The sequence below is a fragment of the Myotis myotis genome, unplaced genomic scaffold, assembly GCF_014108235.1.
Source record: "Myotis myotis isolate mMyoMyo1 unplaced genomic scaffold, mMyoMyo1.p scaffold_m19_p_5, whole genome shotgun sequence".
Lineage (NCBI taxonomy): Eukaryota > Metazoa > Chordata > Mammalia > Chiroptera > Vespertilionidae > Myotis > Myotis myotis.
Genome location: NW_023416357.1, coordinates 83,592,477 through 83,610,208, shown reverse-complemented (window position 1 = coordinate 83,610,208; position 17,732 = coordinate 83,592,477). Strand labels below are relative to the sequence as shown.

General features: G+C 56.8%; 1 protein-coding gene across 7 annotated transcripts in view; it reads right to left on the bottom strand.

Annotated features, from left to right (window-relative positions):
* The window catches only part of CLIP2 (CAP-Gly domain containing linker protein 2), a 70,300-nt gene extending 55,782 nt beyond the window's left edge, over positions 1–14,518 (bottom strand). For 4 of the 7 annotated variants that reach the window (XR_004967383.1, XM_036308026.1, XM_036308022.1 and 1 more), the window contains exon 1: positions 14,201–14,516. The gene's annotated coding sequence lies outside the window, so the exon portion shown is untranslated. Of the gene's footprint in view, positions 1–14,200 lie in introns of all 7 variants that reach the window. The other 3 variants (XM_036308024.1, XM_036308025.1, XM_036308028.1) reach the window with 2 other exon arrangements.
* Positions 14,519–17,732: the final 3,214 nt, after the last annotated feature.

The following is a 17,732-nucleotide window of genomic DNA, read 5'->3' as shown; positions in this document are numbered from 1 at the left end:
TGATGGGGGAGGCCTGGGAGGAAGTAGATTTAAGCTTCGGGGAGGTCCAAACCCCAGACTCAGAGTGGCTGTGGGAGCTTGGCCCAGTGCCTCGGTTTCATCACCTGTGAAATGGGGTAAAAGTATGGCTGCCTCAAAGCAGTCCACAACTGCCCCTCTGTGCCTGGCACATGGGAGCTGCTGGGAAGGGCCTCTATTGTGATCTCCGAAGGCCCGGGATGCCCACACCACCTCCCCCAGGGACTCCGGCCCAGACAACGGTGCGGGAGAGGCGGGAGAGGGCGGGTGGCATTCAGACCAACAGGCCCCCTTTGTGTGGCCCTCAATTACCATTTACGGAAGACAAACCCGGGCTGCATTTCAGGGTTTCCATTTCAGTTGCTCCCCCCCCCCCGCCCCCCCCCCCCGGCGGGGGGGGGGGGGGGGGGGGGGTGGGAGGGCACACCAAAGTTTCAGTGTAGATGAGGACCAAGAACTTTCTGCCAACCGGCAGCCCAGGGTGTGGCCCCGACGGAAAGACAGTTGGTGCCAAATAGGGCAGTGGAAAGCCCATCTCTATGTGCCAGCCTGCCCAGAGGGCAAGAGAGGTGGCACTCGGAAGGGGGCTCCCAGGCCAGACTCTGATGGGGGACTGGGCCATGGCCCACCAGCAGGGTCTGCTGCTGGGAGGGTGGTGCTTGGGCAGGACACTGCTGCTGGCTGAGGCCTCAGGGACGCTCACCCCTGAGAGTGGCAGCTCTCCCTGTGCTGCTCCTCCTTCCCCAGCAGGGGTCCTGGCAGTCAGGGTACCCATGCTCTCGGCTCCCCTCCTGAGCCTGTGACCAGAATGCGGGGATTATAGTGTCCAGAGGGCCACAACACACCATGGGGTGGGGTAGGGAGGGGGTAGGCTCTGTAACAGGAAGCAGAGAGTGGTGGCAGGGGGAGGGGGAGCACGTGGAACAAGCCAGGCACACACCACACCTGCCAGGTCAATCAAACAGCCGAGGATTTAGTGGCTAAAATGTGTGTGGAGGAGTGGGATTCGGGGACTGGCAGGGACAGTGATGGGAGAGGGGTCTTCCAGTGCTGGCCGCCAGGCTGAGGCGACCCGAACTAAAGGTGAGCCCTTATGTGGGTGTGGCATGGGCTCCCCTAGTCTTGCCCCACTGGGCACCCCAATGCTCACACCTACTTCCAGGCATCAGGCTGGAGGGGTGAGGGGCCATGGGGGACATCAGCAAGGGATGTGACAGACTAGAAGTGCACATTAGCAAAACCGCTCTCGGGAGCTGACGGGATGATGGAAGGAATGAGGGCAAGGAGGCTGCTGTGATAGACAAGGGCACACAGTGAGCCCTGCACTGGGACAGAGGCCGAGGCTGGAGGGGAAAGAGTCTGGGTAGGATTTGGTGGCAAACAGCAAGGGGCAGGGGCGCCCAGGGTTCCAGCAGGTGGTAGAATCTCTCAAACTGGGAGGGACCCACCGGGAGAGACGCAGGAGAAAAGAAGGCAGGGGCTGGAAGTGCGAGGTGACTAAGGGACCTGGGGGGAGGGGGCCTGAAACAGGTTGTGCCCTTGGGGGAGTCGCTGGGGAGAATGAGGAGCACAGGCCTGGGGCACCCACGGGTATGCAATGTGAGAGGCTGAAGGGAAAGAAGAAAGGCATCGCAGGGTACACACTTGAGGGCACCCCAATAACAGAAGGGCATGAATGGGGCAGCTTTCGAGGAGAGACTGTCCGGCTGGGCCGCTGGGCCTCCTAGTCTTCAGGGAAATGCATGTCCAAGCCAAAAGAAGCTCCCATTTCCCACCCAATCAGATGGGCAAAAAGTCAAAAAGCCTGGTGATGCCAGTGCTACAAAGGCCACGGAGCAAGGGCTTGTGGGCTGGGTGGGCACAGCCGGGGGGGGGGGGGGGGGGCGGGGCTGCAGAGGCAGAAGACCCAGCCAGGAACCACGGCCCTGCATCCTGGGAGGCACCTACAGGGTGCTTATCGCAGCCCTCCATGCAACAGCCAGGAAATGCGGTTTTGGGGATGGGAACGGGACTGGGCAGGGTAACTGAGGCTTCATTTCTATTTATAAGACTCGTTTCTTAAGTCCTGCAGGATATACACAGTATTCATTGCATGCTCTCTATGCCTTTATCTGAATGCCTGAAATATTTCATACTCACTTCTTAAACAAAAAACAAGACACACACAAGAGGAGGGGGGAGCAAACAGTCCCCCAACAGAATGAACCCCCACAGATGCTGGCCACCAAATGGAAGGTGAGTTCTTATGTGAGCATGGCATGGGCCACCCATAGCCCTGCTTCACTGGGTACCCCAACAGTCATGCCTGCACCAGAAACCCAGGGCTCTCCCAACCCCCGGATCCAGCAGAGGCCCCAGGGAAGTGTGGACCACCGTCTCCAAGAGCCCACTCCCAGCTGGCACCTCCTGCCCATCCCATCCAGAAGGGCTTGGGAACAGCACAGCTCAAGTTGCCCTCTGACCCATCTTTATTCCCATTTCAAAGAATGAGAAGCTGAGGCCCAGAGCAGACTCGCCCAAGGTCACAGAGCAAGTGAACAGCACACTGAGATTCAACTCCCAAATGAAGAAAACTTGTGTGGGGCAAGAGGCTCCCTGCTGAGATGACCCAGCAACCAGGACAAAGGAAGGCATGGGCTCCAGTGTCCTGCCTCCCAGGCCAGGATAGGGACCCAAGGGAAGGGAGGTTTACTTAGTCTGCATTTGACCCAGGCTTAGGAACATGCACCAGTGGTAACGCTAGAATCCCCAGGCACAAGCAAAGAGCAGGGCAGGGCTGGGACGGGCTCCCTCGAGTCCTGCCAGCTTGAGTCAGAAGCCAAAGCTCTGAGCCTCAGGCTAGCGGCCCCTCCAACCAGGGAGAGCCAGGAAGATGGTGCCTGTCTGCCTAGGCCCCTGTCCCAACACCCACCCTCTGCTCACTCTGGGTCACTGAGGCCTTGTGGGGAGCTGCAGCCAGGGCCATACACACTTAGCACACTCGCCAGCTGGGGTAGAGACAGGGGGCCCTAGAATGGGGTGGTGATGGACCCTGCTTGGGGTCTCAAGTTGCCCTGGGAGTACCAAGGGGCCTGGCAGCCATCCAGAGCCAGCCATCCCTTACCTTGGGAGAAGGGACCCGCCCAAGCCTCAGAGCAGAGCTGGGCTGGCACCCAGGCTCCCCAGCAGATGGGGCTTGGAGAACGGGAGGGAGCTGGAAGGACGGTGGGGCAGAGCAGAGCACTCTGTACCAGCAGCGTGGAGGAGAGCGCAGGGACACTCCTGGTCTAAGCAGGGAAGGACAAACCAACCCATCTGCTCTGGCACCTGCAGCTGGGACACAAGCAGGGCCTGCGTCCAGCGTCCGGCTGCAGTCCCACAGGCTCTCCATCCTCACAGCCTCCGAGCTCAGGGTTGCAGCTCCACTCTGTAAAGTCAGCACCTTCCCTGTCCTACCAACAACCTGGGGCCACTGCAGAGCCTGGGAACGGCCAGTGCAGCCTGAGCTGGACACATGGGACTTGGCCATCTTCCCTCAGGTTTGGAGGGATCCTGTCTCCCAGCCAAGAACAACGGGGACCAGGGCTGTCAGGTCTAGGGAGGGGAAGGAACATCAATATATTTCCCTGCCTTATGCAGGCGCACGCATGTGCACACACACACACAGTTGGCATGTTCAGAACCAGGGCACAGCCATGGCCCAAGAGCCTGCTCCTGGCTGTGTGGTAACCCATAGGCCTGCCAATCAGACAACTGGAGCCCTCCTGCCACTGGCCCGAGATGCTGGTCAGGCATCAGCCTGGCTCTGACAGATGGAGTCTCCCTCCTTTCCCAATGGAGAAGGGCTTGGGAACAGCACAGCTCAAGTTGCCCTCTGACCCATCTTTATTCCCATTTCAAAGAATGAGAAGCTGAGGCCCAGAGCAGACTCGCCCAAGGTCACAGAGCAAGTGAACAGCACACTGAGATTCAACTCCCAAATGAAGAAAACTTGTGTGGGGCAAGAGGCTCCCTGCTGAGATGACCCAGCAACCAGGACAAAGGAAGGCATGGGCTCCAGTGTCCTGCCTCCCAGGCCAGGATAGGGACCCAACCGTCTTTCATGATTGCCTCATCCCCTTCTGATTTCTGTGGCAGCTCCATCCAATACATCGCGGCCAGGTGGCTGCAGGAAAGCCACCCATCTCCTGGGTTCTCTCCAACCCAGCCTGAACAAGTAACTAAAAATTACCTGTGAGCAGAGAATAAGCCAGTGGTTCTCAACCTTCCTAACGCCGAGGCCCTTTAATACAGTTCCTCATGTTGTGGTGACCCCCAACCATAAAATTATTTTCGTTGCTACTTCATAAATGTAATTTTGCTACTGTTATGAATCGCAATGTAAATATCTGATATGCAGGATGTATTTTCATTGTGACAAATTGAACATAATGAAAGCACAGTGATTAATCACAAGAACAATATGTAATTATATATGTGTTTTCCGGTGGTCTTAGGCGACCCCTGTGAAAGGGTCGTTCGACCCCCAAAGGGGTCGCGACCCACAGGTTGAGAACCGCTGCAATAAATGGGGCTGGGTCAACTGGATAGCCACACAGGAAAAATATCCTGCTCCCTCCTTGGCAGAATAAGGCCCCTCCCCAGTAACGGCCCCCACAACCTGTGAACATGCCTACATGGCAGAGGGGAGTTCAGTTACTGAGGGAATTAAGGTTGCGAATGAGATGACCTGGAGATGGAAGATTATCCTGTACTATCCAGGCAGGTCCAATGTAAGCACAGGGTCCTTACAAGTGGAAGAGGGAAGCAGGAGCAAAAGAATCAGAGATGGCAGTGTGCAAAGGACGCAGTCCAACACTGCTGGCTTTGAAGATGGAGGCAGGGGCCACCAGCCAAAGAATGCAGGCTGTGTCTAGAACAGGGGTGGGCAAACTTTTTGACTCGAGGGCCACAATGGGTTCTTAAACTGGACCGGAGGGCCGGAACAAAAGCATGGATGGAGTGTTTGTGTGAACTAATATAAATTCAAAGTAAACATAATTACATAAAAGGGTACGGTCTTTTTTTTTTTTTTAGTTTTATTCATTTCAAACGGGCCTGATCCAGCCCGCGGGCCGTAGTTTGCCCACGGCTGCTCTAAAAGCTGGGAAAGGTGAAGAAACAGAATCTTCCCTTGAGCCTCTCGAGTCTAGAGTCTAAGGAACGTAGCCCTGCTGACATCCAAATTTTAGCCTGAGATCCGTTTCAGACTTCCGACCTCCAGAATTGTAAAATGTTGTTTTAAACTATTGAGTGTGAGCCCGGCTGTGGTGGCTTAGTGGATTAAGCATTGACCTACGAACCAAGAGGTCCTGAGTTCAATTCCAGACAGGGCACATGCCCGGGTTACAGGCTCGATCCCCAGTAGGGGGCATGAAGGAGGCAGTCAATCAATGATCCTCTCTCATCATTGATGTTCCTATCTCTCTATCTCTCTCCTCCTCTCTGAAATCAATAAAAATATATTTAAAAATAAGTAAATAAACAACTAAGAGTCTGGTCATTTGTTATAGTAGCAAAAGGAAACTAATAAACTTACTCACATCACACATACAGATCGATTCCTCATGGACAGCAGATCTAAATGTGAAAGTTAAAACAATCCAGTCTTTAGAAGAAGACATGGAAGACCTTCATAACATTGGAGCAGGCACAGACTCCTTAAACAGAACACAGGAAGTGCTGAAGATAAGGGAAAAAGATAGATAAATTGGACAAGATTAAGAGCTTCTGTGCATCAAACGATACACTGAGAGAGGGGGGATGGGAAAGCCACAAAGGGGGAGGAGACATCGGCAATTCCTGTGTTCTACAAAGGACTCATATTCAGAATATAAAAAGAACTCTGACAAGTCGAGTTTGAAAAACAGCAAAAGCACTTCACAAAAACAGGGTATCCAAAAGACCAATAAACACATGCAAAGATGTTCACCTTCAGTAGTGATCAGGGTAACACCATACATCCACCAGCCTGTGTAACAACAGGAATGTGTACACGTGTGCACCAAAAGACATGTTCTTTTCCTAATGCTCCCAAACTGAAAATAACCCAAATACCCACCACCATTAGAATGACTACATAAGTTGTCACTCAGTCACGTGTGTAAATAAATTCACACAATTGAATAAAACACAGCAATGAGAATGAATGAACTGCAACCACAGGTAACAATGTGTATGAATCTTGGGATTATAATCTCAAGTGGAAAAAAAGCCGGATATAAAAGAGTGCATGGAGTATGACTGTCTGCTTCCATTTAAAATGAAGTTCAAGGGCAGGCAGCGTGGGTTTATTGCTGGTGTTAGAAATCAGGGAAGGGGTCACGCTTGGGCCAGGCATATTGACTGGAAGAAATAACAAGAGGGGCTTCTGGGAGCTGGCCGGTTCTGATTCTGGGTCTGGCTGCTGTTTCACAGTCATTCGCTTTGAGAAAATTCAACAAGCAGTGCACTTAGGACAGGTACACTCTTCTGTATGGAGGCTGTACTGCAATAAAAAGTTTTAAAACTTTTCCTGGGCAGGAGTGGAGGACGTAGGGATGGTCCCTGCTGCTCTGGGACCTTCCCACCCATCAGACTGCCCCAGCTGGTAGCACCTAACCATGTGGACCGACTTGAGCGTCTGCCTCCCCACAGTTCTGTGAGCTCCCTGGGGAAGGCCCGAGCCCCTTGGACTTCAGGTGCCCAGGGTGTGGCACTCGGTGGTGCTGTGGGCACTGAACAATCTTCCCAGGACCAACCTTCCCTAAAGAAGGTCGGGAGTCAGCACAGGGCCTCCTCTCACACGGGAGCCTTCCCCTGCAGGGGGCGGGCCAGGAGGCTGACCCACTGAGTCCAGGCTTGGCCCCTCCGTGGCATGAGAGGCTCAGCCAGCTCTGGGAGGAGCTGTAAACCAAGGCCCACAAGGAAGGGCCAGGGAGTGGCAGCCTGGAGAAGGCATGAACCAGCCAGGGGGATGAACCAGGACCAGGGCACCATCTACACCTCCGAAGGGCAACCCAAAGCTGCTGGAAGGCAGGGGAGGGGAGAGTAAAGAAGCGGCAGAACTTGATGGCCCTGGGGACAGGCCAGTCACTAACCTGAGCTATCCTCAAAGTTATGTTGTTTTTATTGCTTCCAGAAAGGCAACCCCTGCCTTCCACTATCCCCAGCCACCAAATTCTGGCAGAATGCCCCACACCCATACGGACTGTCACATCTCAGGCCTTTACACATGCTGTTCCCTCTGTCCAGAATGCCCTTCCTCTCGGCCTCTGGCAAACCCCCTCAGCTCCCACTGACAGCAGCTGACGAGGGCAGGTTCTTTGCGTATCTTGTTCACGGCTGAGCTCTCGGTACCTAGGACAGCGCCTAGCGCACACACAGCTCAGGATGTTTAATCAATAGGCGAATGAATGAAAATGCCCTCCTCTGCCACTCTTATCCTCCCCACACTCAGTTGGAGGCCATGGAAGCTTGTTCACACCCCACGGTGGCACTCACCGGCTGGCCTGAAGCCATGTCTGGGAAGGACAGAGAGGAGCAATTCAAGGTTCTAATGACTCGCATCCTGCAGAAAAGCCGGCACCAAGCACATCTGATGCACACAGCACACACAGGGTGCTCACCCGCTATGGGTCCAAAGAGCAAAGAGACAGTGAGCCCCCATCGCTGGAGGGGACTGAGCAGAGACTAAGGCCTGCTCTGGGAGCAGGGTTCTGCTCCAGGTGGCACAGCTGCCATAGGAAGCTCTCCCAAACTCATGCAACTGCTATTACTGTCAAAACCCACATTAAGAGGGACCTGCTGAGCACCTCCACCTCCCAGGGCCAGCCCACCACAGGGCAAGGGTGATCATGCCCACACCTCTCTCTCTGAAGGGCAACCCAAAGCTGCTGGACTCTGCTTCTTCGCTGTCCTTGACTCTGAACTTGTGTGCTCGGGGTGGGATGAGACCCTCCTCCACTGAACTGCTCCAGCGTAAGCAGCTGCAGATCTGTAATGTTTGCTCTGCTCCAGGCACCAGTCTAAGCGCTTTATAAAATTAACCCACTTAATCTGTACAACAGTCCTGTGAAGAAGATACTGTTATGAGCCCCAATTTACTAATGGGGAAACGGAGGCCCAGAGGGGTCAAGCCACTTGCCCAGGGTGATGCAACTGACAAATGGCAGAGGTCTCATGGGAACTCAGGCCCCCTGGCCACGAGCCTGCGCTCTGAATCACTTCTCTTTACTTCCTCAGAACAAGACCAACTCTCCTCCAGTACCCAGGTCGGGGGGACAAGGGCAAAGATTTAGGCAAAAGGTTAGGAGGACAGCCCACAGCCCTCAGTGCCAGGGCCACGGTCTGCAGCACTCCTGCCCGCTGACCTGGCCCTCACCTGCCCTGGCCTTGTTTCCTGGGCCCCCAGAGCCCCACATTTCAGCCTCCCTAACCTTCTCAGTGCTCCCTCAGACACCCTCCGCCATCTGCCAGGAGTGCCTTCACCCCTCTTCTATCCCTTAGCCAACTCCTGGGACCAAGTGGGTGGGCACAGTCCTGTATCAGACCCTCCACACCTTCTCACGATGTGGGGATTCTCGGGGCAGGGACCAGTCTGGCTCCTGGTTCACAGGGTCTCATCCACCCCTAGAGCCCATTAGACACTTGAGGGGCTGGCTGCAGGCAGCAGCCCAGCCACAGCTGCTGGCTGGACCCTCCAGGAGGAGGATTAGAAGGATCAGAGGCGGCTGCTGCCCTCCCTCCCACCCTCTGCGTTCTGGACATCTGCCTGTCCCAGGACCACACTACCCAGCTCCTACTTGGAGGTGCTATCCCTCGCTCAGGCTGCCGTTTCATACATAGCATGGCCTTACACGAGCCAATGTGACACTACAAAGCCACTCGGAACTTCCGCTCCCCCTCAGATCCAGCCGCTGGAAAGCAGAGTCAAGTTGCCTCCACAGAGGGTGCCAGGACCCCTTGGGCATCGTTTGGCTTTTGCTACCCTGCGTTTCCTCTTTTTCCCGTCTTTTTCATCTCATTATACTGCGTTTATCTTTGCAAATCACCTCAAGTCCGTTCTAGAATCAGACAAAGTGCACACATGACCCTCTCGGATGTCGCCCCTCCCCTGCTCCCCGTTCCCCGAGCCCGGCACCATCTCTGGTCTGAAAGAAGCTGAATGTGAGCTGAGTGACCGCAGCTACAAGCAAAGGATTTATGAAAGGAACGGTCTACGTTAGAAAAGAACCTGGGCAGAAGCAGGATAGAGGGCAGCCCCAAACCCGAAGACACCCAGTGTCCCTCCTGCCCTCACCACTAGACGCAACTAGGTCCTACAACTAGACACAGACTTCCTGAGCCCCCAGCCAGACACTCTGCTCCTTCGCTTTCCTGCTTTGTGCCCTCAGAAGGCCCTCCTTAACTCCCCCAAGTCCGCCCCTCCTTCAAGGCAGGGCCCAGTCCTAGTCCTCCAGGGAGCCCCAGGCCATCTCACCCACCCAGTGCCTGTGGACCACCCGCAACCCCTGCCAGGGCAACGGCCCCACTGGGCACTGAGGCAGCTCGTCTACTCGTCCTCAAATGTTCTCAGAGGCGCTGATCTTGTTCACATTTCCAGGAAGGGTGCTGATATCTTCCTAATTCAGTGAAAGCTCCTCAAAGGCAGGGTCCAAAACTGAAGTGCACTGTGCTCCCTACACACTGAGCGGCAGGTTAACCCTCACCGGAGGACATCTTTTCATCGATTTTTAAGAAGAGTGGAAAGGAGGGGGAAGAGACACAGAGAGAGACCGGGGCCGGGGATGGAGCCTGCAGCCGAGGTATGTGCCCTTGATGGGAATCGAACCCGGGACCCTTCGGTCCGCACCCGATGCTCTACCCACCCACCAAGCCAAACCAGGTAGGGGTGAGAGGCTGCTTTCTGCACAGCCATCCACCCATCCTTGATGACACATGTTGGGGGCGAGGGTGGGGCCCCCCAGGGAAGAGCTGGGGCCAGGGTGGGTCCAAGCAGGAGCAGATCAGCCCTGGACACCCCCAGGACTGCGGCTTAGGGAAGGGAAGCCGGCAAACCAGGCACTCCGTGGGAGCCTGCAATCCCACCCTCTCATGGCAAAGAGGGCAAAAGGGCAAAGAAGGGAGTGGAAGTCTTTCTGGCTGCAGCTGGGGTCAAAGGTAAGATTCCAGGGACGGAGCCAGGGCTGCTCAGTGAAGACGGAAGCCGGCAAGTGGACAAGGCCCCGCACTTATGCCTTGTTAATAAAAACCACCTGCGTGCTCCGCTCTCTACTCAGAAGGGAGCCATTTCACTGTCATTTTGAAGCATTTCTTCTGAAAACATGGGTTTTGTATTACTGTGTCTGTGTACTGACCCTGGCAGCACAGCTCAGAGCAGGGAGTGGGGGGACAGGGTAGGTCCTACACTGGAAATAGGAACGCCAGCCTCCTCAGCTCCAAGCCAGGGCCGGGGAGACCCCTGGGGCACAGCCATCCCATCCTCCCCTGAGATCAGCGAACTCCAGTTTCTCCCAAGGAATCCCACTTCGTATCCTGTGGCATTTTGGTAAATCAGCTATGGGTCTACCTCTCCCATCATATCGAGAGCTCTCAAGGAGGGTGACACCCCATTTGCCCGTCCTTCCCCAGAACATACCACGCATCAGAAATGCAGCCCACATTGTAGCAGCTGTGCCCAGCACTGCCTCCCACCCCGTCCCAGAGACCATGTGGCCTGCCTCCCCCAGCGGAGTGGACAGGGCGGACACCCGCACCCAGGCCAGACCAATCGGTTTCTCTGGCACCCCAAGACCAAGGGCAGTGCTCAGTCACACCAACAACCTGGAGAGAGCGAGCCTGCAGGGAGAGAAGGGACAGAGGCACCAGGAGAGGTGGGGAAAATGAAACCACAGCCCAGAGAGGAAAGCCGGAGGAGGGGTTGCTTGCCAGCTTCCCGAGTCCTGGGGGAGCCAGGCTGCCTGCACTTGTTTGCTATACAAGTTCCCTTTCCCTCCTCACTCTCCTTTCACTTAACCTAATTGGAGGTTTCTGACAAAATGATCCCAGAAACACGGTCAGAGCCTGCTCCCCTTCCCGATCAGGGCAGGCCCATCATCAAGCCATGCTCGCTACTCAGTTTACAAGGAGAGGCAGGTTTGGGTAGGGCCAGCACCAAAGAGCATGCTGGGAAGGCAAGGCACCGCCAGCCGGGGCCCTGAGAGTCAGAGAGCATTTGGACTTTGTACTTCAGCAAATGAGGTGGAGGTGTCTGAAGACAGCATGGCCAAAAGTGTGCTTTAGGGTCAAATGGCAAAGGGGCATGTCTTCTAGGTACACAGTAGGTGCCTAACAAATGCATGGAGGGCAAACAGGATTTCCTCATCTTTAAAATATAGGGAATGTGATGAAGATTTCCAAAAACTAACACACATTTAAAAAGCTCAAAAAAGGGCCCAGCGTACACTCAATATGTATTTTGTTTTATTTTAGACCTACACACAGACTGCTGTTCTCCCCTCAAGAACTGGCCAGATGCTATGTTCGGACTGTTTGTGTCTCCCCAAATTCATATATTGAAGCCTAATGCCGAATGTGATAGTGTTAGGAGGTGGGGCCTTTGGGAGGTGATTAGGTCATGAGGATGGAGCCCTGATGAAGGGGATTAGTGCCCTTATAAAAGAGACCCCCACAAAGCTCCCTTGCCCCTTCCACCATAGGATACAAGGAAATGGCTGCAACCTGGAAGAGGGCCTTCACCCGACCACACTGGCAGCCTGACCTCAGACTTCCAGCCTTCAGAACTGGGAGAAATAAGTTTCTGTTGTGTATAAGTCTGAAGTATTTTGTTAAAACAAAGGGGCTAAGATGACGGGGAACCAGGAGGGTCAAGAATGCAGCTCCCCCCACTTTGGGCATAGAAGCAGAGGTAGAGTAGATGGCATCAAAACGGCAAGGTCAATCTTTAGGGTGGCAGGGCCAGGGATGGAAGGCCAAAAGGGAACGGTCCCCTACAGTGGATCAGAGTGGAGGGAACACGGATGGCTAGAGCTGTGGGGATGGTGGCCTTCCCATTGCCAAGGGAGGTGTACCAGAGTGGGGGGAGGGGGAGGAGGGGAGGAGGCTGCAGTGAGGCAGAGAACAGGGCCTGGGCAGGGCTAACAGGCAGGACTGCCTGACAGTGGACAGATGGAGAGGGAATAAGCGTGTGCGTATGCGTGTGTGCGTATGTGTGTGTGGAATGTAGGGCCACCAGGCACAGCCACAATAACAACACTGGGCATGTCTCCATCAAGTGAACATACTTCACACACACATTGATTCAATTCTCTCAATAACCCTCACAGGTAGATACCATAAGTAGCCTCATTTTTATAGATGGGAAAATTGAGGCAGAGAGAGGTATAGTGATTTGTCACTAGTAGGTGGCAAAGCTGGGATTTGAACGCAGGCTGTCAGGGCCCAGTATCTGAACTCTTAACCACTAACGTGGACAGGAGATGCTGGAAAAGAATTGGTGCCCAAGGGTGAATCCCCAACTTGGGATTTTAGGCTCTGGGTGCAAAATTCTAGGCACCACCTTCCCAGCCTGCCGGGTGGCCCTGGGGGCTTACAGATGCACCCTTGTGTGCCTAGGTTCCCCCCAGGTGCCCTCTGCCAGGCTCTTCTGCCTTTGAAACACCTCTGCATCTCTAACCCCCTCTATAGAGATGCACCCCACCATCACTTGTAGGCCAGGCACTGCAGGTAAAACAGCTCATGGAGAAAGACGTCTGAGGGGCCCCACCTGGGAAAGGAGGAAGGACAAGACAATCCCTTCCCTCAACAGAACTCCCCCGCCTTAGACCCCATGCCCCATCACCTAAACCCTTCACTGCTCCTCTAACCCAGCGGCTACCAGGACTCCTGCCCTTCTCTGACTCCAGGCCCTGCCCATGCTATTTCCCTGTCTGAAGCCCATTTGGCATCCTGGCAGCAAACTTCTGCAATGGGCTCCATCAAGCTTCCTCTCCACTCCACCCTCCACGTGTCCCTCCTCTGCTCCCAGCGCCCACACCACTTCACTCAGTGATGGGCGCTGCTCCCTAGTGGCAGCGATGCCCCCAGTCCTGTGTACCTGCCAGCGCCTGGCAGAGCTGGGCCAGGTGACAGCAGCTGGATGAATGAAGGGTTCATTGTTTACATTACAACTGGTGGGGAGTGTGTGGCTCACAGGAGGTGAGGCGGCCCCACGTGGTGCTCCCTGTACCCTGCTCCTCCTCTGCCAGCAGCCCCAGGCCAGCCCCCTAGCCTCCCTGGGCATCTTACAAGGGTGAGGGCAGCCAGCACCCCTCATGTGGACTCCCATTTCTCACCCAGAAGGGAGAGGTAGCATCTCAGAGATTGGGGGATGGGCCGCTGTGTGTGTGACTCCCCACAAGGTGCCCCTCTGCCCATCCTCTCCAGGGAGGGGGTGGGGCTACAGCCAGCGTGGCAGTGCCCAGTGAGCACCCGCCCCACCCAGGCCCCGCCTGAAGGGCCCAAACGGGCGGGTCCTGGAGGCCCAGCGAAGCATCCTAGGCGGCTGCGGCCCCTCCCTATGGGGAGGGCAGAAAATCTGCTGCCTCACCAGCCACCAGCGCCCAGCTTCGGGGGGGTGGGGGGGGACACCCCCTGCGGGGAGCCGCCCTGCCCCAGTCTCCCCCTAACCTCCTCTGCTGTGCACTTCAACCAAGTTTTGCAAAGGGCATCAGCCAGGCGCTTCCAGCCCGCGGGCGAGGGCTCCGTGTCCTCCCAGACCCCGGTCTGCAGAAGGGGGTTGGGGGCCGCGCCCACCAGGAGGCGCCCCTCGGGCCAGGTAGCCCAGAGCCCTCGCCCTGCCCTGGGGAGAGGGGACGGGCGGCCCCGGTAGATGTGCCGAATCCTGGTCTGTAGATGGGGGGACGAGGCGCTGACGATGCCCTCTCCACGGGGACGCGCAGCCCGGCCAGCGCCTCCCCACGCCAGAGCACCCCTCCTCGTTGGCAGGCATAGGGAAGTTGGGGTGCACCCAGGGCCGGCTCCGCTCACGCCCACCCACCAGCCGCGGCCGTGCGGCCTCTCCCCCGCCCGACGCTGTCCCCGGGCCGGCCCGCTCCCGCCGAGGCTGGGGCCGCCGCCGCCTCCCGAGCCCCCGGTCCTTTGTTGCCCGGCAAGCCCCCTCCTCCAGGGCGCCCGCGGCTCCTACCTTCGCCCCTCGGGCAGCAGGATGAGCGGCAGCGGCCGGGCGCCGGCCTCCTCCTCTGCGGGCCGCCGCCGCGGGGGGAGAGGATGCTGCGGCCGCTCCCGGACCCGCCGCCCCGCCCCGCCCCGGCTGAGCCCCGCGGCGCCCGGACACCGCGCCCGCGCTCCGCACCGGGCCTCGCGCCGCGTGTGCGCCGGCTGGCGGCGGGAAAGCAGGAGGAGCGGCCCCGGGCAGCCCCGCCGCCGCCTCCGCGCCCGCGGCCGAGCCCAGCAGCCGAGCGGAGCGGAGCGAGCGGCCCGGCTCCGGGAGGGAACAAAAGGGGCCGGCGCTGGGGAGGGCGCCGGAGGGCGGGGCCGGCGCGGCGGGGGCGGGCCCGCTGCGCGCGGCCTCGCGGTTCTCGGGCCCCGGCGCCGAGCCGTCAGCGCGCGGGCGGGCGGGAAGCGCGGCGCCCCTGCTGGTCTTCGGGCCGCAGGCAATTGGAGGTGTCGGGGTGCGCCGACACCCCCTTCAGCGCTGGCCCCCTGTTGGTCTTCGGTCGCGTTTGGCTTCAGCCTGGCTCTGCTCACGAGGATGGCCCAGACCTTTGGGAAAGAGGGAGGCCTGGGAAGCTGCGGGGAGAACGGGGAATTCCAGGAAGCCTTCGCGGAAGAGGTGACTTGGACTGGACAGGAAGCGATGAGGAGGGGACAGTGTGGCCGAGGCTCGAACTCCGGATCCTCCTGAGATGTCCCGAGGCCAGAGGGGGTGGTGATAAATGACACAGGGTTCTTGGTGATTTGCTGCCAACATGTCTTTGCAGAAATTGGTACCCAAGACAGAGGAAGCCCAAGCCCTTCTCCCCGGGGCAAGGATCTCTCTCTCTCCTGTGATATAAGGGAGCTGCGCGGCCCAGCCCCCCGAGTGGGGGAGCAGAGGCTAAGAGGCAGCCAGAGATGAGAAATAAATGAATCCCAACACCCATAGGAGCCTGGCTGTGGTTGGCCTCTGTGCTTCTGTGCCCCCTTCCCCCTTGATAAACTAACCTCTGAGCCTCTGCCTTGCTGGTTTCTCTACCGGTAACGCTGCCCCCTGGCCCCACTTACACAAATCATCCTTCCCCTTCAAAGCCTGGCTCAAACTCACCTTCCCCCCCCCCCCCCCCCCCCCCCCCCCCCCCCCCCCCAGCCTGGGAACCTGGCTGTACTGGGGGAGGCTGTGATGTCTGCACTGAGACTGGCTCCGGAGGGCGGGCACCAGCACAGTCTTGTTTATGTCCCCGAAGGTGCCCACCACCGTGCCTGGCCAAGGGTGCACATTCAGTGACACTTGTTGAATGAATAAATTTGCTAAGTTGGCACCAACCGTCCTTCCATTGCCCTAGTATCCAGAATCTTTGAGAAACGAATTAACCTCTGGAACTCCGTTTCCCCACCGATAAACTGAGATAGTGTTTCACTTCAGTCTGGCAAATATGTACTGGCATAACGATGGAGGCTGGGCACGGGCCAGTGCTGAGGAGGCCCCCAGCTGGTGAGGGTGCAAGACCTGGAGACCAGCTGGGGAGGAGGGTGCAGAGTGAGCCCACAGGTGAACAGGCTTCCGGAGGAGGTGCCAACCTCATAGGAAAGGAGGGGGTTCGAGGTGGGAAGGGCTGTGCTCAGGCCGAGGGAGGATGGGGCTGGGGTGAGTGGTCCGATAGCTATATATATAAAAGCCTAAGTGACCATTACAACCGAAAGACCAGAGAGACTGGCCAACCAGTAGCTATGACGCACTGACCACCAGGGGGCAGACACTCAACGCAGGAGCTGCCCCCTAGTGGTCAGTGCGCTTCCACAGCCAACCTTCCCCAGTCCCTCCCCCTGGCTGGCAAACCTCCCGCAGTCCCTCCCTCCCATGCCTCCCTCAGTCTGGCAGGCTCCATTCAGCAGCCGGCAGGCCCCAGCAGGCCCCAGCCAGAAAGGCCCTGGCAGGCCCTGGCTGGCAGGTGCCAGCAGGCCCCCAGGTCCCAGCCGGCAACCGGTAGGCCCTAGCTGGCCTGGCCCCAATCGGGACTGGGCGAGACAGCCCCAATAGGCCCTGATCGCCAGCCAGGCCTAGGAACCCCTGCCCCCCACCTGTACGAATTTTGTACGCCAGGCCTCTAATTAAGAGATAAGACCAAGGCATCAGGCAGTGGTGAGAATCCAGCTCCCTCACCTCCAGCTGATGCGCAATACTCTCTGGGCCTCTGTTTCCCCATCTGTAAAATGGAGCTGGTGTTACACTGCCTCCTAGGGTTGTTGTCAAGGCTGAATGCGTTAATCTATGTGAAGGGCTTAGAACAGAGTGTCTAGTGCAAAGTTGACATTCAAAGAGCAAGGTCATAAAAGGACTTTGTACGTTAGGAGGCTGGATCTTCTCCTGTGAGCTGGAGATTTCTAACAGGGACTTCTCTCCCATGCAGAGGAAGAAGCACAGAGAGCGAAGTGCAGGGCTTTTCCAGTTGCTCTCCTCCTAAGATTCTGCCGGCTCCTCCCTCCCTTGGGAATAGTGGTGGGCAGGGAGCCCAGGAAGGCTTAGAAGGCCATGGGGGTCCTGATGATGGAAAGCAAGTGAGGCCCAATCAGAAGCCATTGTGAAGGCTCTCCTGGCAGCTCATGGGGGCAGGCTGAGACCAGAGAGACCAGCTGGAAGGCTGTGGGGGTGCAAGCTAGAGCTGGGGTGCTGGGACACCTTCAGGGTGAGGGAGCAGCAGAGCAAACCAAAGGAGAGGCCACTCCAGGTCAGGTCTTAGGGACACTCCTTTGAGACTGAAATCCATGGGGACTCTCCCCAGAAACATGTGATATGCTTATGCACACATGCTTGTGCAGACACACACACACACACACACACACACACACACACACACAGTGTTTTGCAGACAAGTTCAGACAGTTCACGGACACTCTGAAGTTCTGGGGCAGGAGAGAGTGCGCATAAAAAACAGAGCAGATGGGGTGTAGCTGAGAGTGTGATTTGCCCAAATGAGTGGGTTTCTGACCCAGACCAAATGGTACGTGTGCCCTGGAGGCATTTCTCCCTTCTTTGGCACCTGAGGCTTCTGGAACCAGGAAAGAGGCCAAAGTTCTCAGGACAACAACCCATCAGAGATGGATTAAGAAGGTTCCTCATTAAGAAAGGAAACCATCATTTCATCCTGGCCCCTCCTTGCACAGATGGGGAAATTGAGGCCTCAAAGAGAGGCAGGGATTTCAGATCACACAGATCCTGCTGTGATGCACCTGAGCTCACCTGTGTCCAGCCAGCGCGTCAGCCACCTTCCACCCACCAGCCCCCTCCCTCCCCTCCAGCTCCCAGTTCCTGCACAATACTAAACCAGCGGTGGGCAAACTTTTTGACTCGAGGGCCACAATAGGTTCTTAAACTGGACCGGAGGGCCGGAACAAAAGCATGGATGGAGTGTTTGTGTGAACTAATATAAATTCAAAGTAAACATCATTACATAAAAGGGTACGGTCTTTTTTTTTTTTTAGTTTTATTCATTTCAAACGGGCCCGGATCTGGCCCGAGG